The sequence below is a fragment of the Punica granatum genome, chromosome 4 (genome assembly GCF_007655135.1).
Source record: "Punica granatum isolate Tunisia-2019 chromosome 4, ASM765513v2, whole genome shotgun sequence".
In the NCBI taxonomy this organism is placed as follows: domain Eukaryota; kingdom Viridiplantae; phylum Streptophyta; class Magnoliopsida; order Myrtales; family Lythraceae; genus Punica; species Punica granatum.
In genome coordinates, this window is record NC_045130.1 from 35,606,959 (window position 1) to 35,615,977 (window position 9,019).

Consider the following 9,019-nt stretch of genomic DNA (forward strand, 5'->3'; position numbering starts at 1 on the left):
AGACTATTCCATATCTTATGACTAGCACAGATGATGCCCAGTCAGAAGTGGTACTCTGTTCCTTTTTTATTTGGTAAATAAAAGTCATTCCTAACGTCTATCTCTGGAACTCGTAAGGGATTATTTACTCCATCCAGCCGCAATTCAATCGAAATAACAATGTGCTCATATTAACGTCAATTGCATACTCATCAATTGGCACTACTTTCCTTTTTGGTGGGTTTTTTATACCGTGAAAATTTGTCATAGTGACAAAACGTATAAAAAGAGAAATTGTAGTACTTTCTAGGAGATCATAACAAACACTATCATGACGATATTCAACTGAAAATGAACAAGCAATAAATATTATATAATGGACGAAAGGCCCACACATATGCGCGGGCTAAAGCTATTGAAATAATAAAATCAATTATCACTATTGGGAACCTGAAATATACAATATAACATAAAGAAAATAATTGATATGAGAACTCTGCCCAATGTGCTGTCTAACTTATAAAATTATATGTTTAGTTAGTAATTAATTGAAAATTATTTATAAACTTTAAATTGTGGCATTATTTGTACATAATAATACAATGGTAAAACAATAGTATCAAAAAACTTATACGTATTTTACAATGTTTTCTCGATCATATAACTACTCTATATGCACATTAGAAAATTACTTGGAATCAATAAGAACACCAATAATTACTTTATATTCATCAAAATATACCAAACTCAAAAAATAAAAAATTTATCAACAAAAAATGGAAAAGTCCATTAACTTCAACTTACAAAATCATGATAACAAATTCTAAGCTCATCATCTTAAAATTATGTAGAATCTTGCTACTACCACATTCTCTTTGCCTTAGGTAAAAATGCTGAAGCAGGTCCCTAATTATGAAAATTTAAATAGAAAATCTTTCTTTATCAACAACAAGAGAGATACACAGCCACTATATTATAGGATTTTCATATGTCCTTAAGTAGGAGATTTATGGATTTTCGAGGTTCATATACTTTTGGACTTTCATACAAGTTAGGATCTTTTAAAATTCTTTCAGTTATTAACCTTTCGACTTTTGTAAGTTAAGAGATTTTTGAGATTTCATGTTGTGTCATTTATTGAAATTTCAAAGGTTGGGACTCGAAAAGTCACTCAATTAAAGTCTAGATTCGTCCTACGTGGCATCATATGATGTTTCGCTCCAGCTTTTATATATGTGTAGATGTGAAAGTACTAATCCTCTTTTTGTACGTTTTTGTCATCAGGACAAATTATCATGGTAAAATCCCTTTCCTCTTCAATAGTTTTTATGGGGACAAGGGCGGAGAGAAAGAGTCGGATACGAGAAAGACAATTGAGACTTTTCAGTTTTAGACCGCTCTTATTTTGCATAATATCTTTTAAAACCTATAAAATATTTGAAAGGATATGTCTTGGGGTGACATTTATGGTCAGGGAATAACTACAACCTAAACTAGACGATTCACGCACGGGTTTCATAATATCATTATCGATCGTATAAAATACATGCATGACTCGTAACATCAAAATGGCTATAAATGCAATTCTTGAATATACTAATATAACGATAATAAAAGTAGTAAATTAGAAATAGATTACTCACTGTGACATGGCTGGACCCCCGAAACACGGAAAATTGAATGATTCTACTTATCGCACATTTTATTCCTCGCAACTAGTTTGCTCAATTTGTTCTCCATAAATTTGGCTGACTATTTCAAATTAAAAACAAAAAATTGACACATGTAAAGTTAAAACTGGACCTCATCTTATAAACATATACGTACATATATATTCCGATTCTAAGAATAGGGTGGAGGCAAAATATTGGATGGTATATTCATCAGCTAAGAGGACAACACGTAACGACGCGAATAAATTCGGCATCCCCATTATATACACCTCATCTCTTCCCAATTTTGTCAATATGAGATTTGCCTGGAGTGTATACAAGCCCAATCAATTTGCAAGGAAAAAAAACCTTAATTGGTCACTACATTGCTGACGATTGAATTGGTTTGAATTGTTCTTGATTGTTGGAGAGGTGATCCATGTGCATGTTACGAAAATTCTAAGATGAAAAAAAAATCCAACTGAAAGTTAATGCTTTATCAGCTATTTCAAGGGTTGGAATTTGAATTAAAAAATTTCACCTTAGAGCCGTAAGAGACTGAAATTACGGAAATTTGATTTCCCAACTGATTGTGTTGTAGACTATTCCATGTACTAGCACTAGCACAGATGAAGACTATTCCAGTAACAATGTGCTACCTTTGACCCATTTGAGCCGACGTTAATGTCGACTGCATACTCATCAATTGGCGCTTCTTTCACCTTCAATGGTTTTTCATATGGGGCAGAGAGAAAGAATCAGAGAAGACAGACGATTGAGGCTTTTCAATTTTACACGGCTCATCTTTTTCCATAATTAGTTATAGTGTAGTGCTGCACGTTGTCGACCGGTAATCAAAAGGTTCATGGTACGTTATTCAATGGGACTATTTGTGTCCCTTTTTCAACTATTAAAATTTTTATTTCATTATACAATGCTCACAGCCTTGAGAAAGTCTTGCATGCAACGGTGGTACCGTGTGAGTTTTAGTATGTAAAGAAAAATGAAAAAAAATATATTTTTAATAAAAATAATTTATTATTGACAAAAATAATATTTTTTTATGTGTCCTGCGATATAATCTTACGCAGTACCACCGTTGCACACAATACTTTCTTCACAGCATCCTTTTATCGTGTAAACTCTGATATCTGAAAGCCTAATTTGTCACAACCTCACTAGTAACTGATATATATATATATATATATATATATATATATATAGCATAGCTTAGTACTCAACTTGCGATGTCGACTAGCTTACCTAACTCTCGAACTGTGATTTTGACTCGTTTTTTTTTCCCTGAAAGGCAATTCATCATTGTGATATTGATTTGTTGGTATAGAAAGGTAATCTATATTTATATGTATATATATGTTTATATCTATATATAAATATCTACATAATATAACAAGGACTTGCAGTGAATCTAATGTGCATTGGTTCAAGCGGTTCGGCGTTTGTTTCCCTTAAGTAAAGGCTTCGAGTTCGAATCTTGTGAATGTAGAAAATTTATACTTTGAGAGCTTTACCCCTTAGGAGGACGACCCGGCCACTGGATCAGTCGAGACCCTATTGGGCTTCCAGATATTAGGATTCACATCGAAAAAATAATAATTGTCATGGCCCCAACCACATGGCTTAAAAATGCTCAGTTTTTGAATAAAATTTTCTAAGATTTTTTAGTTTTAAAAAATAAATTTTGATTTTTTTTAAATATATAGATATAGATTTATAGGACCATTCATTTTTTTTTTCGATTTTTGGAGCTATCTTCAAAAGAAAATTCTTTCATTTTTATTTTTTAAATCTTTTAATATATATATATATATATATATATATATACATTTTCTTCCTCGCAACTCGTCAATTTGTTCTCCGTAAATTTGGCTGACTTAATTCAAATTAAGAAAAAAAAATGACACATGTAAAGTTAAAGCTGGACCTTATCTTCTAAACATATACATGTATATATATATTCCGATTCTAAGAAATAGGGTGGAGGCAAAATATTGGATGGTAAATTCATCAGATGAGAGGAAAACACGTAAGGACGTGAATAAATTCGGCATTCCAATTATATACACCTCATCTCTTCCCAATTTTGTCAATGTGAGATTTGCCTCGAGTGTATACAAGCCCAATCAATTTGCACGGAAAAAAAAAACCTTAATTGGTCAGTACGCTGCTGACTATTGAATTGGTTTGAATTGTTCTTGATTGTTGAAGAAAGGTCATCCATGTGCATGTTACGAAAATTCTAGGATGGAAAATATTCCAAGTGAAAGTTTAAACCTTCATTAGCTATTTCAATGGTTGGAATTGGACTTAAAAAATTTCACCTTAGAACCGTAAGAGACTGAAATTTCGAAAATTTGATTTCCCAACTGATTGTGTTGTAGACTATTCCATGTACTAGCACTAGCACAGATGAAGACGATTCCAATAACAATATCTTTGACCCATTTGATCCGACGTTCATGTCGATTGCATACTCATCACTTTGGCGCTTCTTTCACCTTCAATGGTTTTTCATAGAAGACAAGACGATTGAGGCTTTTCAATTTTACACAGCTCATCTTTTCCATAATTTCTAGGACATTTTCTCCCACGTAAAAATTTTGACTTGCAAGTCGAGTTCTTCCGAGTTGTCTGGTAAAGGTCTATTATCATACGCACAGGCCACAGCACGCATTGCATACATGAATTTCAGAGTTGTTGTTTCCCCTATAATCTTCGAGGTCGATAAACCTATATGAACTTCGTACTGAAAGCAGACAGTTTGGTTTTATTCCCTATCATATCAGAGTAGGTATTCTAACCTCATCATCGGCCAAGGCTTCAGTTGCATCTTAATTTCAAGATGCTATTATATAAAATTTTGACTTGCAAGTCGAGTTCTTCCGAGTTGTCTGGTAAAGGTCTATTATCATACGCACAGGCCTCAGCACGCATTGCATACATGAATTTCAGAGGAGTTGTTTTCCCTATTAATTATCTAACAACCCAATTTATCTCACACTTTCCAATAATTGCTTATTTATTTCTTTAATCTCTCTGAATTACTTCCTCATAACTCCTCGAACGTTAAGATTGGTGTTTTGGAAAGATTACACAATTAGTTGTTTTCTAAATAAATAATCAATCCAACAATTAGTTGGTACATGATCCCGTGGAGTAACTCACTGTATGAGCTTGAAGAATGAAGTAGCTTCATTGCTTGCTCTGCTCCATCCTCAATGAATATGAATCCAGCGATTTCACTACTCTCGAATATAATTCAATCGATCGATGAAATAATAAAGGGTCACACTGCGAACGAGTTAGAAGGTAATAAATCTAAATTTTCCAAACAATCATGAAAACTAAAATGTGAATAAAAAAAATGAACTCTCCACATTTTTCTATTTTTTATATGATCTGTTTTCTTTTATAGGAAAATGCACCAACTTTCGATTTGTTATTACGTGGGCACGGTGGCAATCTATCCATTAGATTTGCGAGCATGGCACTGAATGGTGCCACATCGCATGTGGAAATTGACCGAGTGGATCCCAAGAGTTTCCTTTCTTTCTTTTTTTCACTGCCGAAACTCAGCAACCTAACAAAAGAAAAGATAATTACAATAAGTAGAAGCGGGGTACAGTGGTCCCAACATTGTCACCAAATAGTAGCGTAGTGATTTTGGTATGGCATCTGAGTTGTCATTCCAGCCATCCAATCAATGCAAGCATTTCCTTTCCGGTGAGTACACTAAATCTCAATGAACCAATCTCTCCGGATAATAGCTCTCATAGCATTAACAAGCTGGTTACTCTCAAGAGCGCATCTTCTGGCTGTCTTGAGAAGCCGACAAACCACTTCCGAATCAACCTCCAAAATAATTCTCCTATGCCCGAGCTCCCACATGTGATGTAAGATATCCACTTGGGCTACACGGACTTGAGCCTTCTACACGGACTTGAGCCCTTCTGTAACCCAAAAGCTTAAGCTGATAGGTTACTGGACTCAAATTTCATATAAGCTTATGGTTTCTTTCTTAATTTTTCGATGTGGGACAACATATCTCAACACCCGCCCTCACGTGGCAACGTGTGGTCCAACACGTGCCACGTGCCTTAAACACCCCTGCCCTTAACAACTGACTCGAGCCAAGCATCCTCTTCCGTGCTCGGGTAAGGGGGGACAAATACCAAACTAGCCTCGAGCTCCGCACTTAGACCTAGCTAGAGGTGCACCTTTAGCTACCTCGGAACTGAACTGGGCCACTCTTGGGCCTGATTAACATGAGGCGCACTCTTGGCTACCTCGAAATCGAATCTGGCGTGATGTGAGCCCACACATGAGCGCACGGAAGCATAACCCGCTCTGATACCATATAAAATACTCACTTGGACCTACACGGACTTGAGCCCATATGCAACCCAAAATCTTAAGCTGATAGGTTACTGGACCTAAATCTCATATAAGCTTGTGGTTTCTTTCTTAATTTTCGATGTGGTACAACATATCTCAACTGACAGCAACTCCCACTCCCAAGGGTTTTTTAATAAAAATATATTCTCACAATTAAAAAAAGAAAAGAAAAGCCTGCAATAGAATTGAACAAGAGGAGAGGGAGCTGGCAGCAGGGACCTCGACAGATGTCCCCACTACCGACCCTACGTGGTCATTCGGCACCCGACAAGGGCGGTGGTGGCCCTGGCAAGGCTCCCTCGAATGTTGGACACGGCCGTCCAAATTATGTAATTATTGGGCTAATCATATATAAGAAAGGCGTGTATTATAGATAATACATCTGGCACCGAAAACAAGCCCAATCAATTTGCGAGGGGAAAAAAAATCTTAATTGGTCAGTGGTATATTGCTGACTATTGAATTGTTCTTGATTGTTGGAGAAAGGTGATTCATGATATAACCATTCGATGATACAAAATTTTCCAATTCAAGTTTTAATAGCTATTTTTTTTATGAACTTGTTATTTGAAAGTTCAATTTGGCCCCAATTAATCTAGTCAAATCAGGTCGGTCCACTAAGGGATAATACTCTCTCAATTTTGATTTTTTCCATTCACAAAACTCGAATTCGAGACCTTACTTAAGAGAAACAAGTGTCGAACTACTTGAACAAATCTACATTAGTTTAATAGCTATTTTAATGGTTGTAATTTGACTATAAAAATTGGACCCGACAACCGCAGAGATTGATATTATGGAATATTGATTTTCCAAGTGATTTATTGTGGACTATTCCATAACTTATGACTAGATGAAGCCCAATCACTAGAGGTACTCTGTTTTTTTCATTTTTTTATTAGGTAAATAAAAGTCATTCCATATCTTATAGGAGTTTTTTTTATTGGGTAAAATAAAAGTCATTCCATATCTAATAGGAGTTTCAACCTTATATTAAATGGTGGAAATTGAAATTTTGGAAAATTAATTTCCAAGTGATAGTGTTGTAGACTATTCCATATCTTATGACTAGCACAGATGATGCCCAGTCAGAAGTGGTACTCTGTTCCTTTTTTATTTGGTAAATAAAAGTCATTCCTAACGTCTATCTATGGAACTCGTAAGGGATTATTTACTCCATCCAGCCGCAATTCAATCGAAATAACAATGTGCTCATATTAACGTCAATTGCATACTCATCATTGGCACTACTTTCCTTTTGGTGGTTTTTTATACCGTGAAAATTTGTCATAGTGACAAAACGTATAAAAAGAGAAATTGTAGTACTTTCTAGGAGATCATAACAAACACTATCATGACGATATTCAACTGAAAATGAACAAGCAATAAATATTATATAATGGACGAAAGGCCCACACATATGCGCGGGCTAAAGCTATTGAAATAATAAAATCAATTATCACTATTGGGAACCTGAAATATACAATATAACATAAAGAAAATAATTGATATGAGAACTCTGCCCAATGTGCTGTCTAACTTATAAAATTATATGTTTAGTTAGTAATTAATTGAAAATTATTTATAAACTTTAAATTGTGGCATTATTTGTACATAATAATACAATGGTAAATCAATAGTATCAAAAAACTTATACGTATTTTACAATGTTTTCTCGATCATATAACTACTCTATATGCACATTAGAAAATTACTTGGAATCAATAAGAACACCAATAATTACTTTATATTCATCAAAATATACCAAACTCAAAAAATAAAAAATTTATCAACAAAAAATGGAAAAGTCCATTAACTTCAACTTACAAAATCATGATAACAAATTCTAAGCTCATCATCTTAAAATTATGTAGAATCTTGCTACTACCACATTCTCTTTGCCTTAGGTAAAAATGCTGAAGCAGGTCCCTAATTATGAAAATTTAAATAGAAAATCTTTCTTTTATCAACAACAAGAGAGATACACAGCCACTATATTATAGGATTTTCATATGTCCTTAAGTAGGAGATTTATGGATTTTCGAGGTTCATATACTTTTGGACTTTCATACAAGTTAGGATCTTTTAAAATTCTTTCAGTTATTAACCTTTCGACTTTTGTAAGTTAAGAGATTTTTGAGATTTCATGTTGTGTCATTTATTGAAATTTCAAAGGTTGGGACTCGAAAAGTCACTCAATTAAAGTCTAGATTCGTCCTACGTGGCATCATATGATGTTTCGCTCCAGCTTTTATATATGTGTAGATGTGAAAGTACTAATCCTCTTTTTGTACGTTTTTGTCATCAGGACAAATTATCATGGTAAAATCCCTTTCCTCTTCAATAGTTTTTATGGGGACAAGGGCGGAGAGAAAGAGTCGGATACGAGAAAGACAATTGAGACTTTTCAGTTTTAGACCGCTCTTATTTTGCATAATATCTTTTAAAACCTATAAAATATTTGAAAGGATATGTCTTGGGGTGACATTTATGGTCAGGGAATAACTACAACCTAAACTAGACGATTCACGCACGGGTTTCATAATATCATTATCGATCGTATATAAAATACATGCATGACTCGTAACATCAAAATGGCTATAAATGCAATTCTTGAATATACTAATATAACGATAATAAAAGTAGTAAATTAGAAATAGATTACTCACTGTGACATGGCTGGACCCCGAAACACGGAAAATTGAATGATTCTACTTATCGCACATTTTATTCCTCGCAACTAGTTTGCTCAATTTGTTCTCCATAAATTTGGCTGACTATTTCAAATTAAAAACAAAAAATTGACACATGTAAAGTTAAAACTGGACCTCATCTTATAAACATATACGTACATATATATTCCGATTCTAAGAATAGGGTGGAGGCAAAATATTGGATGGTATATTCATCAGCTAAGAGGACAACACGTAACGACGCGAATAAATTCGGCATCCCCATTATATACACCTCAT